The following is a 23,602-nucleotide window of genomic DNA, read 5'->3' on the forward strand; positions in this document are numbered from 1 at the left end:
AACCAGAGTAGGAGTCTCATCTACAAAATCTTTGTCATTCTCCAGTCCAACAATTCCTCTTTGTTACATTCCAAGTCAGGCTCTCTCAGCTGTTTCCTAAAGCTGTCTGGATTGTAGTTGGAAACCCAGGGATGTTTAAGGGGAGCAGGATGAGAAAATGATTGAAAAGATATAGATAAACATAGCAATAACAGAGTCACAGAACTCTGTAGTGAATGTTTGACATTTTCAGGTTACTTGATGACCTTCATGAGAAGGATAAACATTATGCCACTAATTGAAATAAATTCAGTGAAAAACCTCAACACATGACTTGATAGAGAAGGTTTTAAAATATCAATGTTAAAATTGGTTTTCAAGATTTAAAACTTTTATTAAGAAGAAAGATTACCAAAAGGCTTATAGTTTAGAACAGTTGGACTTGGTTGATATTTTTAGGACATTACATCCCCACAAAACAGAATCTACATTCTTCAGGTCCCCACGGAACTTTCTCTAGGATAGACCACATACTCGGGCACAAAAGAAGCCTCAACAAGTTTAAGATAGAAATTATTTCAAGCATCTTCTATGACCACAATGGCATGAAACTAGAAATTAACCACAGAAAAACAAATGAGAAAAAAATGATAGTATAGAGACAAAACAACATGCTACTAAAAAACCAACAGGTCAATGATAAAATCAAGGAAGAAATTAAAAAATACCTTGAGACAACAATGAAAACACAACCACACAAAATCTATCAGATGCAGTAAAAACAATCCTAAGAGGGAAGTTTATAGCAATACAGGCTTTCCTCAAAAAAGAAGAACAATCTCAAACTACCTAACCTATCACCTAAAAGAATTAGAAAAAGAAGAACAAACAAAACCTAAAGTCAGCAGAAGGAAAGAAATAATAAAGATCAGGGAGGAAAGAAAGAAAACAGAGATTTAAAAACAATAGAAAAAAATCAATCAAACCAAGAGCTGGTTTTTTGAAAGAGTAAACAAAATTGACAAACCTCTGGCTAGGCTAACCAAGAAGAAAAGAGAAAACTTAGAAGAAATGGACAAGTTTCTAGAAACATACATTCCCCTAAAACTGAATCAAAAAGAAATAGATCACTTGAACAGACCAATCACTAGGAGTGAAACAGAGTCAGCAATAAAAAAATCTCCCTGCAAACAAAAGTCCAGGACCAGATGGCTTCACTGGGGAATTCTTTCAAACATACATTGAAGAGCTCATACCAATCCTTCTCAAACTCTTCCAAAATTTTGAAGAGGAGGGAATATGCACAAACTCATTCTATGAAGCTACTATCACCTGATACCAAAGCCAAAGACACTACCAAAAAATAAGCTGTAGGCTAATATCACTGATGAACGTAAATGCAAAAATCCTCAACGAAATATTAACAAACAGAATGCAACAACACATGAAAAAGGTCATACACCATGATCAAATTGGGTTCATCCCAGGGACACAAGGATGGTTCAACATACACAAATTAATCAATGTGATACACAACGTTAACAAGAGAAAGGAATAAAAATCACATGATCATCTCAATAGATGCACAGAACGCATTTGATAAAATTCAACAACTCATTTATGATAAAACTCTTACCAAAGTGGGTATAGAGGGAACATATCTCAACATAATAAAACCTATTTATGACAAACCTACAGCCAGCATAGTTCTCAACAGTGAAAAGCTGAGACCCTTTATGCTAAAATCTGGAACAAGTCAAGGATGCCCACTCTCACTACTTCTATTCATCATATTCTTGGAAGTCCTAGGCACAGCAATCAGGGAGGAAAAAGAAAAGTGATCTAAAATGGAAGAAAAGAGGTAAAATTGTCATTATATGCAGATGACATGATACTATATATAGAAAACCTTAAAGGCCCCCCACAAAAACTATGAGATAATAAAAGAATTTGGCAAGGTAGCAGGATACAACATCAGCATACAGAAATCAGTGGCATTTCTTTACACTAATAATGAAATATCAGAAAAGGAAAGTAAACAAACAATCCCTTTTAAAATTACATCAAAAAAAATAAAATACTTAGGAATTAACCTGACCAAGGAAGTGAAAGACATATATGCAGAAAGCTACAAAACATTGATTAAGGAAATTAATGATGACTTAAAGAAATGGAAATATATCTGATGTTCTTGGATTGGAAGAATTAATACTGTTAAAATGGCCATACTACCCAAAGCAATCTAAAGATTTAATGCAACCCCTATCAAAAATTACCCAGGACATTTTTCAAAGAACTCGAATAATGCTAAATTTTATATAGCAACACAAAAGATCCAGAATTGCCAAAGCATCACTGAAGAAAAAGAACGAAGCTGGAGGAATAACCATTCCAGACTTCAGACAATACTATAGAGCTAGAGCTACAGTAATCAAAAAGCATGGTATTGGTACAAAAACAGACATATGGATCAATGGAACAGAATAGAGCTCCCAGAAATAAATCCACAAACTTTTGGTCAATTAATCTTTGACAAAGGAGGCAAGAACGTACAATGGAGTAGAGACAGTCTCTTCAGCAAATGGTGTTGGGAAAACTGGACAGCTGCATGTAAATCAATGAAGTTAGAATACTCCCTCACACCATACACAAAATTAAACTCAAAATGGCTTAGAGACTTAAGTTTAAGACAAGACATGATAAACCTCTTAGAAGAAAACATAGGCTAACTATTCTCTGACATAAATCTCAGCAATGTTCTCACAGGGCAGTCTACCCAGGCAACAGAAATAAAAGCAAAAATAAAAAAATGGGCTCTAATTAAACTTACAAGCTTTTGCACAGGAAAGGAACCACAAATGAAACAAAATGACAAGCTATGGAATGGGAGAAAATATTTGCAAAAGGTGAGACTGACAAGGCTTAATTTCCAGAATATATAGCTCATACAAGTTAATAAGAGAAAAACAACTCAATCCAAAAATGGGCAGAAGACCTAAACAAGCAATTCTCCAATTCAGACATACAAATGACCAATAGGCACATGAAAAAATGCTCGATATCGCTAATTATCAGAGAAATGCAGATCAAAACTACACTGAAGTATCATCTCACACCAGTCACAATGGTCATCATTCAAAAGTCCATGAATAATAAATGCTGGAGAGGGTATGGAGAAAAGAGAACCCTCCTACACTGCTGATGGGAATATAGTTTGATGCAGCCATTATGGAAAACAGTGTGGAGATTCCTCAAAGGACTTATCATATGATCCAGCAATCCCACTCCTGGGCATATATTGAGAGGGAACCTAACTCAAAAAGATACATGCACCCCGATGTTCATAGCAGCACTATTTACAATAGCCAAGATATGGAAACAACCTGAATGTCCATCGACAGATGACTGGATAAAGAAGTTGTAGCATATTTATACAATGGAATACTACTCAGCTGTAAAAAATAAAATAAAATAATGCCATTTGCAGGAACATGGATGGACCTAGAGAATGTCATTCTAAGTGAAGTAAGCCAGAAAGAGAAAGAAAAATACCATATGATACCATTTATATGTGGAATCTTAAAAAAAAAAAGAGAGAGAGAGAATTGAACTTATTTACAAAACAGAAATATCACAAACACAGAAAACATACTTATGGTTACCAGGGAGACAAGTGGGTAGGAAGGGATAAATTGGGAGTTTGAGATTTGCAGATACTAATACATATAAAACAGATAAACTACAAGTTTATAATGTATAGCACAGGGAACTATATTCACTATCTTGTAGTACCTTATGATGAAAAAGAATATAAAAAATGAATATGTGTATGTTCCTATATGATTGAAGCATTGTGCTGTACACCAGGAATTGACACAATGTTGTAAACTGACAATACTTCAATAAAAATATATATAAAAGTATATATTCATCTATCATCAGTGCACCCAAATATATGAAGTAAATATTGACAGTATTAAAAGGAGAAATAGACAGCAATACAATAATACTAGGCAAATTCAATATCTCATTTTTAATAATGGATAGAACAACTAGACAGAAGTATCAGTAAGGAAAGAGAGGACTTGAACATTATTCTAACTGCAGCTAATGGACATATATAGAATATCTACTCACAGCAACAGAGTACACATTAAGTGCATACAAAACATTCTCCAGGACAGATTGCATATTAGACCATAAATAAGAAAATAAAATAATGAATTTAAGAAAATTGATTATATGAAGTTTCTTGTCCAACCAGAATGGAATGAAACTAGGTATCAGTAGCAAAAGAAAAACAGAAAAATCCAAAATACATGGAAATAAAACACCACATATTGAACCACCATTGGGGAAAAAAAAATAAAAAGGGCAATTAGAAAATACCTTGAGATATATGAAAATGAAAACATAACATACCAAAATTTATAGAATATAGTAAAATCAGTAATAAGAGGGAAATTTATAGTGGTAAATGTCTGCATTTAAAAAAAAGGAAAAGATCAAATTAATAACCTAAGTTTACAGCTCAAAAAAACCCCAAAAACTAAATCCAAAGATAGCAGAAGGAAGGTAATAACAATTAGAGCAGAAATAAATAGAGAATAGAAAAATACAAGTTAAAAACCAGCAGTAAAACTAACAGTTGATTCTTTGAGAAAGAGAAAAAAAAAATTAACCAGCCTTTAGCTATATCAACTAATAAAAAGAGACTCAAATAAAATCAGAAATTAAAGAGGAGACATTACAATGGATGCCTCAGAAATTTAAAAAAATGATTATGAGATTACTATGCCATCAAACTGGATAACCTAGAAGAAATAGATAAATTCCTAGAAACATGCAACCTACCAAGATTGAAAAATGAAGGAATACAAAATCTGAACAGATGTATAATAAGTAGAGAGACTGAAACAGTAGTCAAAAACCTCCCACAAAGAAAAGCCCAGAGCAAGAGAGATGACATCAGTGAAGAATTCTAAAAAACATATTAAGAAAAATTAATCCCAATCCTTCTCAAACTCTTCTAAAAATTAGAAAATTAGGGAACATTCATGAAACTTATGAGTCCAATATTATTACCCTGATACCAAAATCAGACGAAAACACTACAAGAGGACTACAGACTAAAATAACAACAAGCCACATTAAAAGGATTATAGAACATGACCAAGAAGGATTTATTCCTGGGATGCAAGATGGATCAACATGTGTAAATCAGTAAATGGAATACACAAGATTAACTCAACAAAAGACAAAAATCACCAGATCATCTCAACTGATGCATAAAAAGTGTCTGACAGAGTTCAATACTCTTTCAGAATGAAAAACACTAACAAAATATGATTAAAGAAAATTACCTCAACATAACAAAGGTATGAATATACCACAGCTAACAATACTTAATGATGAAAAAGTGAAAGTTTTCCATCTAAGATCAGGAACAAGGCAAGGATGTCCACTGCTGTCACTTCTATTGAATATATTATGAGAAGCCCTGGTTAAGAGAAATTAGGCAATAACAAGATATAAAAGTAGCCAAATTGGAAAAAGAGGTAATAAAATTATTTCTGTTCACAGATAACATAATCTTCTATTTAGAAAACCCTTAAGATTACACACACACACACAAAATTAGACCTAATAAACTCAGTACAACTGCAGGATATTAAAGCAACACACACACAAATCTGTTGTATTTCTATACATTAACAGTAAATAATCTGAAAGGGAATTAATAATGCTATTTAAAATAACATCAAAAATAATACCTGGAAAAAAACACTATAAAGGTGGCAAAAACATACATTCAAAACTATCAACAATGCTGATAAAGATTAAAGAAGGCACAAATAAATGAAAAGACATCTCATGTTCATGAACAGGAAGGCTTCCTATTGTTAAGGTGCCCATTCTATGCAAAGTGATCTATAGATTCAATGAAATTCCCACCAAATGCCAACGGCATTTTTTTTGAAGGAACATAAAAATCCACTCTAAAATTCATAACGCATCTTAAAAAACCCTGAGTAGCCTAAGTAGTCTTAAGAAAGAGGAACAAAGTTGAAGGCCTCACTCTGATTCTAAAACTTATTACACATAGCTGCAATAATCAAACCAGTATGTTATTTGCTTAAAAACTGATATATAGACCACAGGACTAAGATAAAGAATCCAGAAATAAACCCATATGTACATGGTCAAATGATCTTCAACAAGGGTAACAAGACTACTCAATGGGAAATAGTGTCTTTAACATAGTGATAGAAAGACTGGATATCCACATGAAAAAATAAAAATGGACCCTTAACTGACCATCCCTCTCCAAAAAAAAAACCTTAAAATAGCATAAAGACCTAAACATAGACCTGAATCCATAAAACTGTAAGAAAACTTGTTAGGATGGCCAATACATATAAAAAAAGAAAAAGTAAGTAGTAAGTGTTGGCAAGGGTGTAGAGATAATGGAACCCCTATGCACTGTTAGAATGTAAATTTGTGCAGTTACTATGGAAAACAATATGAGGATTCCTTAAAAAATTCAAAATTTAACTTCCATATGATCCAGCAATCTCACTTCTGGGTATACAGTAAAGGAATTGAAAACAGGATCTTTAAGAGATACTTGCACACCTGTGTTCGCTGAAACATTCATAAAAGGGACGTTATTGAACCAACCTAAATATCCATCAACAAATGAAAGTATACATGCAATGTGATATATACATGCAGTGGACTATTACTCATCTTTGAAGAAGGGAATCCTGCTGTATCTGGAGGACTTTATGCTCAGTGAAATAATCTGATTACAGAAGGGCAAATACTGAATCATAAACCAGATACTCATCCATGTCCCTCCATGAGGTTATAGAAGCTAACCCATTGCCTACTGGCACTTCAGCGCAACTGGCTAAAATAATTGCCCTAACATGAGCCTTGTAGTTTGCCCAAGAAAAGAAGACCTGCCAACAGCTCTTTTACAAACCATGGTAGCTCCCAAGGCAACCATGGGCCTTAGTCCTTATAAAGCTCTCGATGGAAGACCATTTATTCGGACAGAGACACTGATAATAAAATCACCCCTTTGGGGCATATGCCCAAGCTCTTAATTCCCAAACACTCTAAATAATTTGGGCTAAAAAATGGGACCTCACGTGGCAATAGGATCTCCTTTGTATCCCCCTGGCACTTGGGTGTTGATCAAAGCCTGGAAAGACATCTCCCTAGCCTCCCAACTTCAAACCGTATGGAAAGGGCTGTACCCTGTTCTTCTATCTTCTGCCACTGCAGTAAAGGTTCCTGGAATTGCCAGCTGGATACATCATACCTGAGTAAAATCTTGGAAATCCACCCAAGAAGACCAATACATTAAAAACCCGGACCCTGGCATCCAAGACACCTCAGATTCCACATATTCTTGCAAACCTATTAGTGATCTGTGACTGCTTTTCAGCAACGCTTTGGGTTAATCAAACTTCAAATGGCTATACAACAAGGTAATCAACCAACCAGCCTAGATGGCTTTGACACAAACCCCCTGAATGGACACTGACCCTTCACTCACCACCTGCCCGGTGACAGGCAGCTAGTCTAGAACCCCAACAAGCCCCTTCATTGCCCCAGATCAGCAGGAAGTAGCTAGAGCAGTTGTCACCCTCTATATCCCAAAGATTTGGGGTCCTATGGCTAGAGGGGGGAATGTTAGACAGTTAGATAGAAATGAGCACCAGGGGAGAGGAAAGGAAGGGGGAAGGAGCAACTCAGAAAATAACAGTATGCCTGGGCTCAGGATAAGGGGCTCCAAAAACTTACTTTCTCTAAATGAAAGCCAGCGAAGAAGCTGGCTAGAATCACTGTGGCTGACATCAATCAAGCAGTCACAAAAACACTTCCTAAGCCAGGAAATAAGAACAGGAAAAACAAAGGAGCAGGAACATTTTTCCTCCACCCCCATTTCTCAGAAGTGCACTATATTTTACCACCTTTTTACTTTACTAATAAAATCTTCTGTTTATATCATGCTCTCTGTCTCCCATTAGAAATTCATCTTTTTTTCTACTAAGAACCAAGGTAACTTTTTTCCCCTCCTCCTGGAAACAGTATGATTGCACTTATATGAGGTACCTAAAATAGTCAAAATCATAGAAGCAGAGGATAGGACAGTAGTTGCCAGGGGCTGATGGGAGAGGGAGATGGGGAATTGCTGTCCAATTGGTATAAAGTTTCAGTTATACAAGATGAATATGTTGTAGAGATCTGTTTTACAATATTGTACATTTGTTAACAATACTGTGTTGTACACTTAAAATTTTATTAGAGGAGATACCAAGGTTTAGCCACAATTTTAAAAATGTCAGATCAAAACTGTTCTCTGGATGGCAGTAAACTTAAAGATTGGTAATGTACAAACTAATAATATAATTAACTCCCCAAAATTATTTTTAAAGTATTCATTAACTACAAGTATTCAGAATGCCTGATATGTACAAAGCCATACATCTTTTTCAATATGAAACACAACTAACTCTTGAAGCAAATCAGCTGATAGTGAGAAACATTTTATTGGAATTAATAATCAGGCTCCAGACTACTTCCATTAAATATCAAGCAATGCCCATGTGAGGTTTTACAAATAACTTTTAACTTCTAAATCATCAAAATTTCAGTTTTATCTCTCTAAAATCCTAGAAGAGATTTTATATCTGAATTATCGTACTTATCTCTTATCTCAGTCAATAGAAATATAAACCATACTCTCACTGTAGAAGATATAGAGAGGATACAGAGCTGCCGACAGGGTTGTGGGCAAAGGTATTTTAAAGTTGACTTAGGCAGTTCACAAACCTGTACATTATCAAGATGTCATAGCCACTTATTTAAACTCATTACTGTCCCCATCTGTAAAAATAAGTAGGAATATATGTTAACGAACATGAACTATCACTGTATCCTGAATTTCCTTTTAAATTTTTGATATTTCCCATTTTATTTGCAGGTCTTTCCCTCTACCTTCAGTGTCGCTGTCCTCTGATGTGGCATTTTACCCTCATCTTTCATTTTTTCTGTATTTTATACATGAGCAATTAAAAGCTTATCCTTCTAAAGGATAATGGGTCCCATAAAACACCCAAATATATACAATCTGTATCTTTCTCTCGAGTTGTTGCCCCAGATAACCATATAAGCACATCTTTGCTTAAAGATTTGGTAAGCACCTCAAAAACTCTCATATTTAATACTTTAATGCATGGAGTCCACCGTGTCCCTCATTTGTTAAAAAAATCTAGTCTATATATAAATACCTGAACTACACTTATTAACCTCAAAATAAAGCTGTAAATAATCTTGTTAATGTTCTATCAACACCCTATGTGTAACATGGATTCCTATTAAATATAATCATTAAATATCTCCCTGGCTAATTGGAGATTCTAAATATATGAAAGGGAGCAAAATTTTCCACCCCAAAATATGCTTATTTGGCATATGAATTGTTTTGAGCTGCTTATTTTTAAGCTACAGTAGACACCAATCTCTGAAAACAGAGTAGAAGTTACTCTGTGTAAGGGACATCTACATTTATAAGGGTAACTTCCATCTGAGATTTCCCTTATAAGTGTAGATGTCTCCTTCTCTGTACCAGAAAGAAGAATGACTAAACTTCAGGCACTTTCTCATAACTGGCCTTCCCCCCACCCACTCAATGCTTATTTAAATTGAAGTATAAATGACATACATTATATTAATTTCAGGTAAACAACATAATGCAATATTTGTATATATTATAAAAAGATTACCAAAACAAATCTAATTAACATCTATTATGTACAGACTTACAAAACTTTTTTTTTCCCCCATCTTTCTTTTGTCTTTATCTTGAGGTGGTATTTAGGTTATGGCTTGGACCATTTCAGAGATTTATTTACTTTTCCTGCGTATCTTCCATGTACACAGGAGATACACATGTTAGTAAATGTTTTTCTCCTGTTAATCTGTTTATTAGAGGGGGTCTTACAGGAACCTAGAAGAGTAGAGTAAAAATTCTTCTTCCTCTCCAACAGTTTGGTGACCCACAATGGGAACTTTCGAGACACTGTACTCAATTTGGAGCCTGCAGGAGGGATTCTAGAAAACTGGCAGAAGCTAGAAAAGGGTAAGACTCCTCACCCAGCCAGCTCTTCTAGATCTCTCTCTGCAGTGCCTAGTTGAGAGAGGAAGGTAAAAATGTCTTAGCCTTTCTCCTCCAAATTTAGGTTCTTAGAAGAAAGTATTTGTGAAAACTAGTTTCTTGGGTATAGCAACTCTGGTAACGATTTTTGTTATGAGAACTCTTGTTTTCCACTAATCCCTTTCTTCCCAGAGATAGTTATTGTTTTCCTCTGTTTTTGTGCCATTTGTCATAAGGAGAAAACAATAGGCTAAATGAGGTTTTCCTTTCTTTCTGTTCTGTTTCTTGAGAGCGTGACTTTGTGACCAGTAAGGATGTTCTCCCTGGCCTGTCAGCCAAAGATGCAAGTGTTTGCTTGCACTGGCAGCCAGCTGAAGAGCCTGGGAATCCAAGGCAATCAAGTGGCAAGCCACATCCTCTTTGTTCAACTGTGCCAGCTCTCAGGGGAGTTTGTCTCAAGGGGTCCCAGTCCAAAGGGGCCTTTGTCCTTCCAACTATCATTGTCCCATTGGTACTGAAAAATCCCATTGCAGTAGTGCCTGTCTGGTGTCATAGATTAGTGGATCTTTAACTGGAGCCATCCCACATTCTTGTAGGAGCCCGAAGACACTGCTTTTAAAAACCCCATTCTTACAGCCTGTAACAGCAAAGGCGTATGCATCTTAGGCTAACTGGGAGTGAACTTCCTGGGCCTCACAGGGCTATGTCTTTTACATCCTTAGTGCATGCCTCTTGCATCCATGTTTAAGCCATAAAAAACCTTACTGGGCTGAGTCACCACTGAGGAAAACACACTACTGAAAATCCTACTTGTCAAAGGCCAGATGGATTCTTTGAATTGGAAAAACTTCTATATTAAAAAAAGAATTTTAGAGAGCCCTCATCTAAACAGCTATCTTACTGGTAACTATGGAAAGGCCACGCTGAAAAAAAGGACATAAAGGAGAACAAGGATTCCCTTAAGAAATAAAACAAAGCCTTTTCCCTCCACTTTCAGAAGATTCTACCAAATTTTGAGAGGAATGGGAAAGATCAATAGACAGCCATAACCCCACTCACAGGGACCCTGACTGGCTGCTAAGGGATGTTCTCACCTGTGGTTATGCTGTATTTATCAGACAAGCCAGATGGTCCCCTGGGGGAAATCCCCCCAAAAGAGGAAACAGATGAGCAGAATTTTTCCCAGACCCTCCTATAAATGATTAGGAAATGGATCAGCAGGAAGATGATGTGTTCAGGAGCTGACAGAAACAATAGCAGAGCCTTTTCCTTGACACTCAGGGGAAAAAAAGTGAGCATTTATACAGATTTTACAAAGGTATGCCGCATTCATCCCTGAAGCTCCAGAGCATAAGAATCTTTTTGATTGCCATCTTAGTTTGAAATCATCTCCTAAAATAAAGAAGCTAATTGAAGAAAGCATAGTTGGATGGGCAGATAAGCTCACTGATATCGCTCAGGCTGCAATCTAATTCTTTGAGGAAAGAAAAGCAACTTTATCTTACAAATCAAGTGTTTACAAGAACAGAAATTCAGCTCTAGAAGGTGTTCAAAATCCACATATCCTTTTGGACAAGCCCCAAACCTCCCCTATTTATCTCAAAATACTTGCAGATATTGTTAAAAATCAGAATATTGAAAACAGAACTGTCCTTACTTATGAAAAATGAAAATTTAAATAGTAACCAATCTAGACCTTTGGTAATAGGCAAATTGACTCTAATACTCCTTGGAGAAAACTTGAATACTTTCTCCATGCCTTTGAGATATCAATTTTCTACCCTGTCTTCTCTAGAATCTGACCTTTCTCTCCTTGAAATGCACACTTCAGGGAAATCTTCTCAGGAACGCAAAAAAAAAAAAAAAAAAAAAAAAAAAAGAAAGAAAAGAAAATGAAACAGCAGCTATTAAGTCGTCTCTACAAATATTAGTAAGAACCTTTAGCCATCTAAGCAGTGAAACTTACCTATTCCAACCATCAGAAATAAAATTTGGATTCAACTATTATTTATAAACTAGTGAGTTTGTATGATACTGCCTGTCTCATTACTAAATATTTTAAATGTAAGCTATAAGATCTGTGTCTATATGTTTATGTATGTCTATAAATGTATATTGTAGATGTGGGATATTCTTTTCTACCTCTGGATGGTATCACCAAAATTAATTTATAAAAGAACTCTATTTAGTTGGCCTAAAATAAGTGCTGGTATGAATTAAATATTTCAAAACTTTCAGAAATAGAAATTCAAGTATTTCTAAAGTTCATGTGATTAGGGATAATTTTTAGTAAATAAAAGGCAGTTGAAGTTTGTTGGTTAAATGAAAATAGGAGTATTTTCAGAGTTATCAGCATTAAATACAATGCAGTTATGCAACTTTTATTCTCGATAGCTTTGCTAGTCACAAGTTTATGTTATCTCTGTTACCAACTTTACCAGCAAGAAAAGTAATTTAGGATGACATTTAAGTTTGTCTAATTGAAGTGGGAGGAAAGAGACATTGTTACTATTAAAGTTAAGGAAGACTAGATGAATTGGGTCAAGTAGGTAGAAACTTTAAGATGAAATTCTCTGTTCAATCGACAGTTAAAAGGCATGTAATCTGAAAGGCATGATGGAGCACATAATGGTCTTTTCATCAGGTCAGTGAGGTAGGATAAGAGGCGACTATTGAAGGCTTAACTTAATTGAACCCATAATCAGATCTAGAGTAGTAGCTGATGGATTGAGGACTTACACCACAGCCTCCTGGGAGGGAACAAAGGCAAAGTCAAGTCCTGAATGTATTCAGGACCCAGAAAAGCAGACTGAGATTCAGGACTGAGCCTAGTTTTCAGTGAGGAAATGGAAAGTGAATCAGGCATCCAAGGTAAAGGCCATTGTACGGCCAGGATGAAGGAGGCTGGAGTGGAGAGGAGACTGCGGCTGCACCTTGGGTGCCCAGGTGCCCGGACACTGCAGCCTGTCAATCACTCAGGGAGGCAAGATGAGGTCAACCTTATTTCAGGACATAGCTTTTCTTAACCTTCTGATTATAGTGAAAATTTTAATAGGAATCATACTAATATTAGTATAATGTAAGCCAAAATGTTCCAACTATCTGAAAAAAATATAATCTTATAAAACAACGGTTTAAGTGAAATAAAATAAAGATAATACCTTACTCCCAAACTTATAAGACTTTTAGTAACATCAGTATATGCTGAAAAGTTATATAATACCTGTCAGCATTTTTATTGTAACTGTCTAATACTAAAGAATGAATAAGTAGAATCACATACGATATTTAAATGGTTACCAAAGACCAACAAAAAGTTAAAAACTATTCCACTAGGGACAGCTACCACAGATTGCCATCATTATTTAATACTGCCTAAGTTTCTGGCAAATTTATATACACATGCACACAAGATAACTGGTAAAAAAAAATCGTTTTTAATCTGTTTTTATAACTGACCAGTCCAACAGGATTTTTTTCTAAGTTGGGATAACTTGTAAAATTTGGTGAAGTGGCTGGATATAAAAACAATCTATAAAAGACAGATTTTGTCTACTTGAGCAAACAGTACATAGAAATGAAAATGAGAATTTCAGGCTGAAAATAATACTTAGAAATTCGTATAAACGGAAAGTAGAAATACATATAAATGAAAAGTATCAGGACCTATACGAAGGGTATGAAATGATACTGAAACATAAAACAAGTCTGAACAAGGGGAAAGATATACCATCTTTATATATTCTGTGTGCATTTCTTTCAAAGTACTATATGAATTTAATTGATTCTATTAGGAATTTTTTACTAAGTTCTCTTTTTTTGTTTGTTGTGTTTGTAACACAATCTGGCACCTGCATGATAGCATTCTTGGAATAAGTATATGCACTCGTGTCAAAGAGGGAAAGTGACCTTGAGAAACAGGGAGGAAAACACACTGACAACACTAATATAAATATCTGAGGTGAACTCTGCTTCACATTATTTTAGCTGATGCAAATTGTTGCAAAGGAGAGAACATTTAACATGCAGGTGAATCCAGCAGAGAGTTTTGGACTTAGTATTCAAATAAAACCCTGAGAAATGCAAAATTTAGCCAAAAAAAATAGGCCAGTGGATGCCAAACACCTAGTTTAGATTTAGTTTTCCATTTAGTTTACTTGGTGTTTTGATGTTATATTACATACATATTAAAAACTATTATCTTGAAGCAAAAACTGTGAAACAAACATAATTCAGAAGAATGCTTATATTTTTTAAGACACTTTTACAAATGGAGAGATGCATTATGTAAGTGAAATATTCCGAAGCATTCTTCGGCTTTTGATAACATCCCTTCCTTGGTTCACCTCTGGTATTTTCATGCATTGTATTTTCCCAGTCTCATTTTTTCTGAAACCCGGTTGAAAAGTTAAAATACCTTTGGACTATTTAAAGGCCTGTCCAGGACCTTCAATTAAGGCTGCCTCATGTATGCCCAGGGGAAAAGAAATCCCTGAAAAATCAACACTCCTACCTGAGAGACTAAGAGCACTTAGGTCCTCAGGAATGACTTCAGTTTCTAACATAATGACATTTTTTTCAGGTTATTGTTAATATCTTTCTCAATTGAATTTCTTGTTCATATTACACATTCACGGCTTATAGAGACATCTGAGAGTGCCTGGTGGAATATCATCTCTCCTCACAACTATGCCCAACGACTCAGGCACCACTGCAAGATTGTGTAGACCTTAAAGAAGATCATCTTTGTTGGCACCGATTGGTGGAGTCAGAGGTGAAGAACAGCTGAAGGTGTTTAGAGAAAACACTGTCATTGTGTTCCCAAGAGATGGAAAAGCACTTTCTATGAGGAAATGAAGACCGAAACCAGAGTTCCTTAAGAGTCTCTGATGACAAAACTACATTTTCCTATCTTCTTACTTCTTCTACTAGTCCAATGTGCAAACCAACACATTCTATCTTTTCTCCCTAGTTATGTAGTTTCAGTAGTGGTAATCATTTCATTGTGTACGTGTGGGGCAATCCAGGTGCATGAGATTGTTCAGTATAGTACAAATACGAACCCTTGGTCACTCACAGCACATGCATGTGCACACACCCTTCCTCTAAAGACACATCTGAGGGGGCATTGGCCATGATGAATTTTCAATTTCTTGTGTGAAAGAATAGTAAACTTATACATATTACAAGTTCAGTAAATAATCATTCAATTAGTACTTAATATTGAAAGGTAATTACCAGGCTCAATTTAAAAGATGTTTTAACTATTGTTAACTAATCCCCAGCAAAGGGGCTCTGGACCTAGAACTAGTTGAATGAGTATCTTATTCTAAAATTATTGAACACAATGCATTTTGGCATGTATCCTTATGAAACTGTACTTGAAATGCTCTAGGAACCTTCAGCAAAAGGTCTCCATCAAGTTAAAAAAAAATGGAGAAAAGAAATGCAGAAGAGATATGTCCTTGGAAATTGTTCCTGCTCCTTTCCATTTTCTCCTGTGGATATTTTACAAGTTTTAATGTCCAGTAGATACCTGTCTATAACTGGTGATCAACATGTATTTCATAAGTGAATTAAATCCAGTAGGAGACAAAACTTAATATTCTGAATTACAGGAGCCCACTAGGGTTAGTAGATACCTTGAAGTACAGTCAGCAATAATTTGTTCACAACTATCTAAATCAACAATTAGAGAATCAAGGCACTTATTTCATGATATGGATATTTACTAAGAAAGAACCAACTACACAGCTGATTTAAGGAAAAAATTACCACATTGGAAGCAGAAATAAAGAACTGTAAGAGGGAGAAAATTCCAATTATCCAGACTACTTATTGATCTCTTGAGTAGAACTCAAACTTTAAATTATAAATTCATACTTTGTTATATTTTATGGAAAGCTAATGTCTAAAGTCCTAACCAAAATGCTATTTTAAAGGGTCAACATTAGCCTCTGCCAACTAAGGTCCAAAAAAAATGCCCTGGGTAAGAGATTCTACCTCAGAAATGGCCATACATTTTGATAAATTCCCTTCCTTCACAATAATGATTCCTCCTCTGAGTTAAAAATTCTTTTCTTTTTTCCCTCTTTATCAAAAAGGGTCAATGAGCTAGAGTCATGCAATGTGGAAGAAAGTGTTAACAGTAAATTTGTAACCTGCTACCTAAAATACAGGTGGCAAATATATATCAACCTTAAAAAAAAAAAAAAAAAAAAAATTCTCGTAGCTAACTGTATGTCCCAAAGACAAGGAAGGATTTCCTGGTCTTGCCTGGGAGAATTTCTGTTTAGGACCAACCCTCCCCCATCTAAGGCCCAATGTGTGATGGGAAGATAGAGCAAGGATAGCCAAATCCATGATTTGGGTATTACTGGCCCAATGATCAAATCCAGAGTAGAGTTTTAAATTACTTGTAATGGGACACCAAGCATGTATGTTTGAATAATCTGAACAAATATAAATAACTTTAGAAAAATATGTATGAAATATTAAAATAAACTACTTTGTGACACATTTTTGTGTTAAATATCAATAAATTTACAGCACAATCAAATGACAAATAACAGTACTTGCAAACTGAACACTAACTTGAGCAACCTAACTAGAAGTGATCGATAGGTCTTTTTATTGATTTGACTAAAAACTTAATGGAGTATTTCACTTTTTGCTGTGTAAAGCAGTAACGAGTCTTCAAATAATTCCTTGAATGTCACATGACTAGAATATTTCCTAAATAAATATGTTAAGTGGTCAGTTACACAAGTCACTTCCATTTTTACCAGATCTTGAAATCATTTCAAGTTCAATTCATGATTAAAAGGACATTAATAGTGAAACTAGAGGTTTTTAAGAAGTGGTATTTTCCCACAATTCAAGTTAGACATTAAACCTATAAGTACAGTCATTTAAACTGATTTTAAATTCCAATTTAACTAAAAGCCAGTACTTCTCATTCATTCTAGTTAGACACAGAAAACAAACAAAAAACCAGAATAGAACAAAAAAGATAACTACCACCCCTAACGGAATAAATTCAGAGGTAGTTTTTGAAGCTAACATTTCTCTTCAACTGTATGTTCATGTGGATTAGAGTGCGAGGTATTTGAGTATCTTCATGGAATCAGCAGAAATTCTAGGCACAAAGTAAATTCTTTGTTAAGAATAATGATTGAAAAAATTAAGGATTTGGTAATTTTATTTGTCATTAAGATGATTACTTCTTTAAAATGGAACACTGCAGTAAAAGTTAAACTCCTATCTGAAACACTTTGCTTAGCAAAGTCCTTTACTTTTTAATGTGATGTGTTTCTCTTTTGTATTGCTTAAGTTAGAAAGTGATCTTAACAGATTTTAAATTTTGCCATTTTTTAAAAATCACAGTTCATTACCATGATAGTATCATATTACATTCAAAATAAGCATGTAAGGCAAGATTTTGACTTCCACTTTTTTCTGGGAAGAAATGATAAGCTTTCATGCTCAGAGATGGCCAAATATTTAAGGAGACTGGAAAATTACTAAAGTAGCTGAAATGCAACATAAGAGAAACCAAAGTCTGTCTGCAACACTGAAGGCACAATTGAGGTGAACGCTCTAAACTAACAGCAGGAGCACCAAGATCCCACAGTTTCATACAGGAATATTCAGTTGCCTCAGATTTGACACAGAGAACAGTAACACAGTTTGAGTTTTTCACACTGTAGTTTTACCAAATAAGTTTAAATATGGAACATTGGGAAAACTTAGCTGAGATAATATGCCTTGCTGGAGTGCTGGCAGTACAAATAAAAAGCTGATTAAAAAAAAAAAAAAACTAAAAAACTTAGCTGTTACAGGATTGGGATTTTCAGTAAGGCCAAAGAAGAAATATAGTGGGAATAACTGAATGAGAAAGATTGACCTAAAATATAGGATTTGAACTTGATTTCAATGATTGGAAAGTCACTGTTATTTAGAAGAATGTATCCTTAAAGCAGTCAGGCAAGGGAGTTCAGTGGATAAGAGGGTATCATGTAACAAAGACTAGATGATGGGTATTCCAGATAAAAACCAGAAGTCAGCAAGAATCTCCAAAAGGATAGAAACATTTGACCAAGATTCCAAAACCAACAGAATAAGAACATAAATTTGAGAAAAATGGTAGCGAGAGTGCTACAGCTTTGTATTTTTTAAGCTCTGTAGAAGACGGCTATGTTACAAAAGGTGGTGGTGAGGAGAGGAGAGCAGCATCAAGAAGCAGCAGCAAAGGACATCACCTGAGTCTGTTCACATGTTTTTGTTTTTACACATCTCTTGTTTTTACCATGCGTGTGCAAGAATGAACACTATTTACCTGAGAGGTAATAAAGTTTCCAGTTTCAGTACAAGTCAACGAAGGGAATGTGGGAGAAGTTAGGTCGAGAATTTGTTTCTCCAAAAATATAGAGGTTCCAGAGTATGTGGTGAAATGATCTGGGGATAAAAGATGGAGTTTTGGGTGAGAGGAAAGTAACCATAGGCCCTTATGGGATGATACTGTGGGAGACGATACACAGCCAGAGAGGACCCCGTTGTGGGGAGTCACAGGGGTGACTGGATGACAGGAATAGAAAACTCAGTGATGTTAACTGATCACAACATTTTCTGCAGTATTGCTTAAAACAACACCCAGGTAGACTAGAGCTCATCCAGCCATATTGCAGACAGTCAGCACTGACTTGTTAGACTGCACTTCTGATGGGTATTTAGTCTCTAAAAATTATGGGGACTCTATCCTGTCTGAAAGATGTATGTCTTAAGATTCTTTTTTTTAATAAATAATACATGGGGCCCCTGGTAGAGGCTCAGGGTTTAATGCCACTTGTATTTAGGATCATAGGGTTACAGGTGTGAAACATGTAATTAAAAAAAGTATTTTTATATATTCAACTAAAAAGAAAAATCAGTAAATTAAGTAAACATAGGGCTTTATTCTAAGTAGCAAGAAAATACTACTAAATACTGAAATTTCTTAGGACTAATTAAAACTCGTATTAGGAAAAAAGTCTTGGCCTTGTAAATAACTTAATCAATAAAAGAGTCAGCTTCAGATAAATATCTGGATATAAAAAGGAAAAACATAGCTTGATGAAAACAAATACACATTCCACCCATGCTGGATTCTGAACACACTGAGACCTAAGTCAAAAACAGAAGCAGATGGGTCCAAACTTTTGACTTTATTCCAGATAGAGGCCAAAGTGAAGAATGGACCTTCAGGGGTGCTTGTCAAGTGAGCCTCAGGCTGAAGCCAGAATGAGGCAGAGCTACTAAGCACGGCACAGGCCAGGCTGGGCAGCGAAGCGCACCCCCGACAGGGCAGAGCTCCGCACAAGCAGCGGCCTGGAGGGCGGAGGGCCTCCGCTCTCCGCAGCGGGCTGGCTCTGGAGAGGAGGCTGGGAGCCAGTCGTGTCCTGCTGTTCTCGCACTAACCCCCAGCAAAACACAGCCCCTCTTCCCCACTCGGGGAAAAGTGAGTGAAGGAGAAGACAGCCTAAGAACACACTCGGGGAACACCTGTCCATGTGAAAACTAGGAGTGGGGAGAACATGTTTCTAATACAAAGCGATTAGAAAAAGATTACAAAGGGCAATAACAGTTGACATTTTCGTTGTAGATTCAAATAAGAATATATGTTAAGGAAATTTTTTTTAAAAGTTGTGTTTTTAAAAAAAGACATCTGGGGGAAAAGAAAAAAAACATCAACCTCTCCTTAGTCTAGTTCTCCATTATTTTACATTTTTATACCTATTATAATTAAATTATTTTTGTTTTTTTTCAGCGAAAACATAAACATAGGTGCATTCCAAATGAAATGTTCTGGTTTCAATTATTTAATCCTATTTGTTCTTTCTAATTCTCATCTCCTTATCATTAGTGTGTTCATCTGTACTTTCATCCATTTGTTCATGCTCTGAAAATTCAGTGCCCCACTGTGCTTAAGTTTGCATTTGCCAAGTGCTGTGGATAAAGAGATTAAAATGCGGCCTGTTGTAAAAAAATACACTGTTAAATAAAGTCAATCCAACTTTTGATATAGACCATTTCAAAAATAAAGAAGATGGACTTTATAATACAGCTGAACAGGACCAAGAGGCATGCCGGCTTTATAATTCCCAGCCAGGAACACTAAACAGCTCTCTGTGAGCCACCATAATTAAACCCAGATCCTCCAATTAAATCAGATACCACATCTGTGTTATCCAATTTAGTCCTTGCTCAGCGAAAAGAAAAACTTTTTCTGAACACATTTTACAAATCACTTATATATTGCAGATTTGACCCACTGACTAATTGATGGACTGGCTTGTTTTGCTTCTTTATGAGCCGGTCCAGATGCAGTGCACACCAACAGGATGCAAAGCTGCTTAGTAGTGATCTGCCTGAGGGGTATGATCACCCTCCATGTTGCACCAATGAGTAATATAAAATATTGTACTAATTAAGCATGTCCTCCTTAAATGTTGAGAAATAAACTAATATGAGTGTTGATAAAATAATTTTTATTCAACAGGGAACTAAAAATTCTTATTCATATTTTATCTCAATACTGAATTATGATTCTCTAGGTCACCTAATGCCAGGCTTACGTCGCTCAAAAGATCATATAAAAATAACTGTTTTCTATTTTTCAGGAGACTCTTTGGCTAACTTTGGTCTAAGCTGGGTGTGTGATGAGCATATTATTGAAGAAGAAAGGACAGAAAACCTATTATCAACTAGAAATGAAATGGGAAATGGTCCAATGGCAAATTACTTTCTAAGCTGCAGTATTTTCTGTTCTGCTGTATTCATTTGTTAAAGCTTTACTGAAAAGCAATGATTTTCTCTTTTTACTTTTACTACTTAGGATTTCCATGTTAATTTTCACCACACCTCCCTTTTTTAATTTTAATATTTGAGGAACTATGAGGATTTTGAGCCTCCACTGACCTGGTGACCATGTTCTATATTCTCATCTCACTTATCATTTCAAAGTTCTGCCTTTTATAACCTGCAATATCACAGAATCATATAGCTTTAAAAAAGAAATCAATCTTTAAAAATTAAATTTCATTCCTTGATCTATAGAACGTAATGTGTTAACTCTATACAGCTGCTCCAAAAAAGGGTAGCCAGTCAACACTTTATTTTCTAAATTTTCTTCTATACTTGATGTGTATTTGAAAAATCAATTTTCACTTTATTAGGTGTCCATTGGGTAAATTTATGCAAAATAAATATATTTCCATCTTCAAATGTTAATGAAGTATTAGGGTTAAAGATCAAATTATCTTTCCTACAAAATAGTCAATTTAAAATTTGACCTATTTGTGAAATAAATTTTTTGAAAAGTCAGCACTTTAATCACAGTTATATATGTTTCTATAACATTATAGATGTAAGAAAATAAGATTAGGGATCACTCAAACCTATGCCAATGTGTAACCATGGCACAAACACAATCTAAATTCACATACAAATATAGTAAAATTCCTAAGAAATATTCCAGGCAAACTTTGCACTGAGCTGCACCCCAGAGGTGGTCTTTCTTTTGTCCTCTACACTTAGAAGTTCCAGAAGCAGAAGAAAAGTATCTCTGCTAGCTCAAAAGATGGACTGTCCCCAAATATAAATTCCTGGCCCTCAAATATTCTACTCTTCCGGTAAGTTTGATTCCAAACTTTTAATTCTTTGTCCATTAAGTTCAAGGCTGTTCACCAGCCATACAATTTACTGCAATGGGCCAAGTATCTGAGCCAACTTCTTCATAGCCTGAGTTCGATTGGTATTTATTTATGACCCTTCTCCAGTGTAGACTTCATGTAAAGAATTTCCACTGCCAACTCTCTCAGTCTTAGTGTTGGTGTCATTAAGGCAGCACTAAAACTGAATTTATATATCTTGAGGAAAAAAGGTTAATCTCTCTTGTACCACTCAAAAAGGCAGAAACAAGTCCCACTTAGCAATGAAAGGGTCCCTTCACGGTGACATTGTCTGGCGAGATGCTTCTCTGCCTCTAACAACCTTTCTTACGGTCCCACTGTGCAGTGGAGCTCCTGACAGCCTAATTATCAAAGGTATCAGACTCACAATGCCTAACAAAGGGACAAATTCTCACGATTTTTTTTCCCCAACCTTGGGAAATTCCTGTCTCAAAGTCTCTTCAAATAGTAACATCAATTAACAGTAGCCACACACAAAAAAAAAATCTTGCAACTTTGAAATAGCAGTTTTTGTCTAAGTCATTATTTTATCAGCTATTTCTTGGGAGACATATCCTATTTTGGTGTGCCTACTTTGACTTCTCCAAAATTAAGTGGGTTTGAGATACTATTTGTAGGCATTTCCAAACTGTTTTTTCAATTAGGACTATTTTTACATTGGTTTTAGGTTCACAGTAAAACTGAGAGGAGGCTACAGACATCTTCCCATACAGACCGGAGCCTCATACATACACAGCCTCCCTCATTATCAACATCCCCCACCACAGTGGTACATCTTTATGTCTCCTCAGTAAAGTTTTGCCCAAGGTCTTTGACCTACTTTTTATTTAGGTTGCCTGTTTTCTTATTGTTGAGTTTTAAAAGTTCTTTGTATATTTTAGGTAACAAAAATCAAGTCCTACTGACTTTCTGCCTGCTGAGTATGTCCATTTTGGATAGAAAATGTTGAAATACCCAACTATGATAATGATTCATCTGTTTCTCCTTGCATCTCTGTTAGTTTTTCCCTCACATAGTTTGACATTGTTAGGTGCATACATGTGAAGGATTATGTCTTCTTGGAGAAGTGGCCCATTTATCATTATATAATGCCCTTCTTTAGTTGACATCTGTCTTTACTTGAAAGTTGGCTCTGTCTGAAATTAACATAGCTACTCCTGCATTTTATAATTTAGTCTTAGCATGGTCTACTGATCCATTTAATTGTAAACTACATGCGTGTATATATGTGTGTATATATATACACGTATACACACACACACACAGATTTCTTGTAAACATATACTTGAGTCTTGTTTACTCACTCTGACAATCTTTATCTTAATTAGTACAGTTAGACCACTGATGTTTAAAGTCATTATTGGTAAAGCTAGGATACTATATCACATATTCATTACTGTTGTCTGTCTTCGTTCCTTACTGTTGTATATCATTGTTCCTATTTTTTTCTTCTGCTCTTTTTGCCTTTGTGATTTTTAAAGGAATATTATCTATAATCCCATTTTCCCTTTAAAAAATATATTGGATATATACATATGTATATTTTTACTCTTTAAGTGGTTGCCCTGGACTTTGTAAATACAAATTTACAGCCAATCCTAGTCCACTTTCAAATAACATTATACTACTTCACAGGTAGTATGAGTACCTAAAAATAACAACAACAAAAACCCTAATTGCTTCCTCCCATATGTAGCACTGCTGTCATTCAACTCACTTATAT

The 23,602-nt window shown here is 35.3% G+C and overlaps 1 long non-coding RNA gene across 2 annotated transcripts in view; it reads left to right on the forward strand.

The window, feature by feature from the left end:
• LOC116157463 (uncharacterized) overlaps positions 1 to 21,284 on the forward strand; it is a 37,636-nt gene extending 16,352 nt beyond the window's left edge. Inside the window, exon 4 of one of the 2 annotated variants that reach the window (XR_010382406.1) lies at positions 20,809 to 21,284. This is a non-coding gene — a long non-coding RNA (uncharacterized LOC116157463). Of the gene's footprint in view, positions 1 to 14,794; positions 14,856 to 20,808 lie in introns of those variants that run through there. The other variant, XR_004141544.2, reaches the window with a different exon arrangement.
• The last annotated feature ends 2,318 nt before the right edge of the window (positions 21,285 to 23,602 follow it).

Source organism: Camelus dromedarius, chromosome 1 (genome assembly GCF_036321535.1).
Source record: "Camelus dromedarius isolate mCamDro1 chromosome 1, mCamDro1.pat, whole genome shotgun sequence".
Lineage (NCBI taxonomy): Eukaryota > Metazoa > Chordata > Mammalia > Artiodactyla > Camelidae > Camelus > Camelus dromedarius.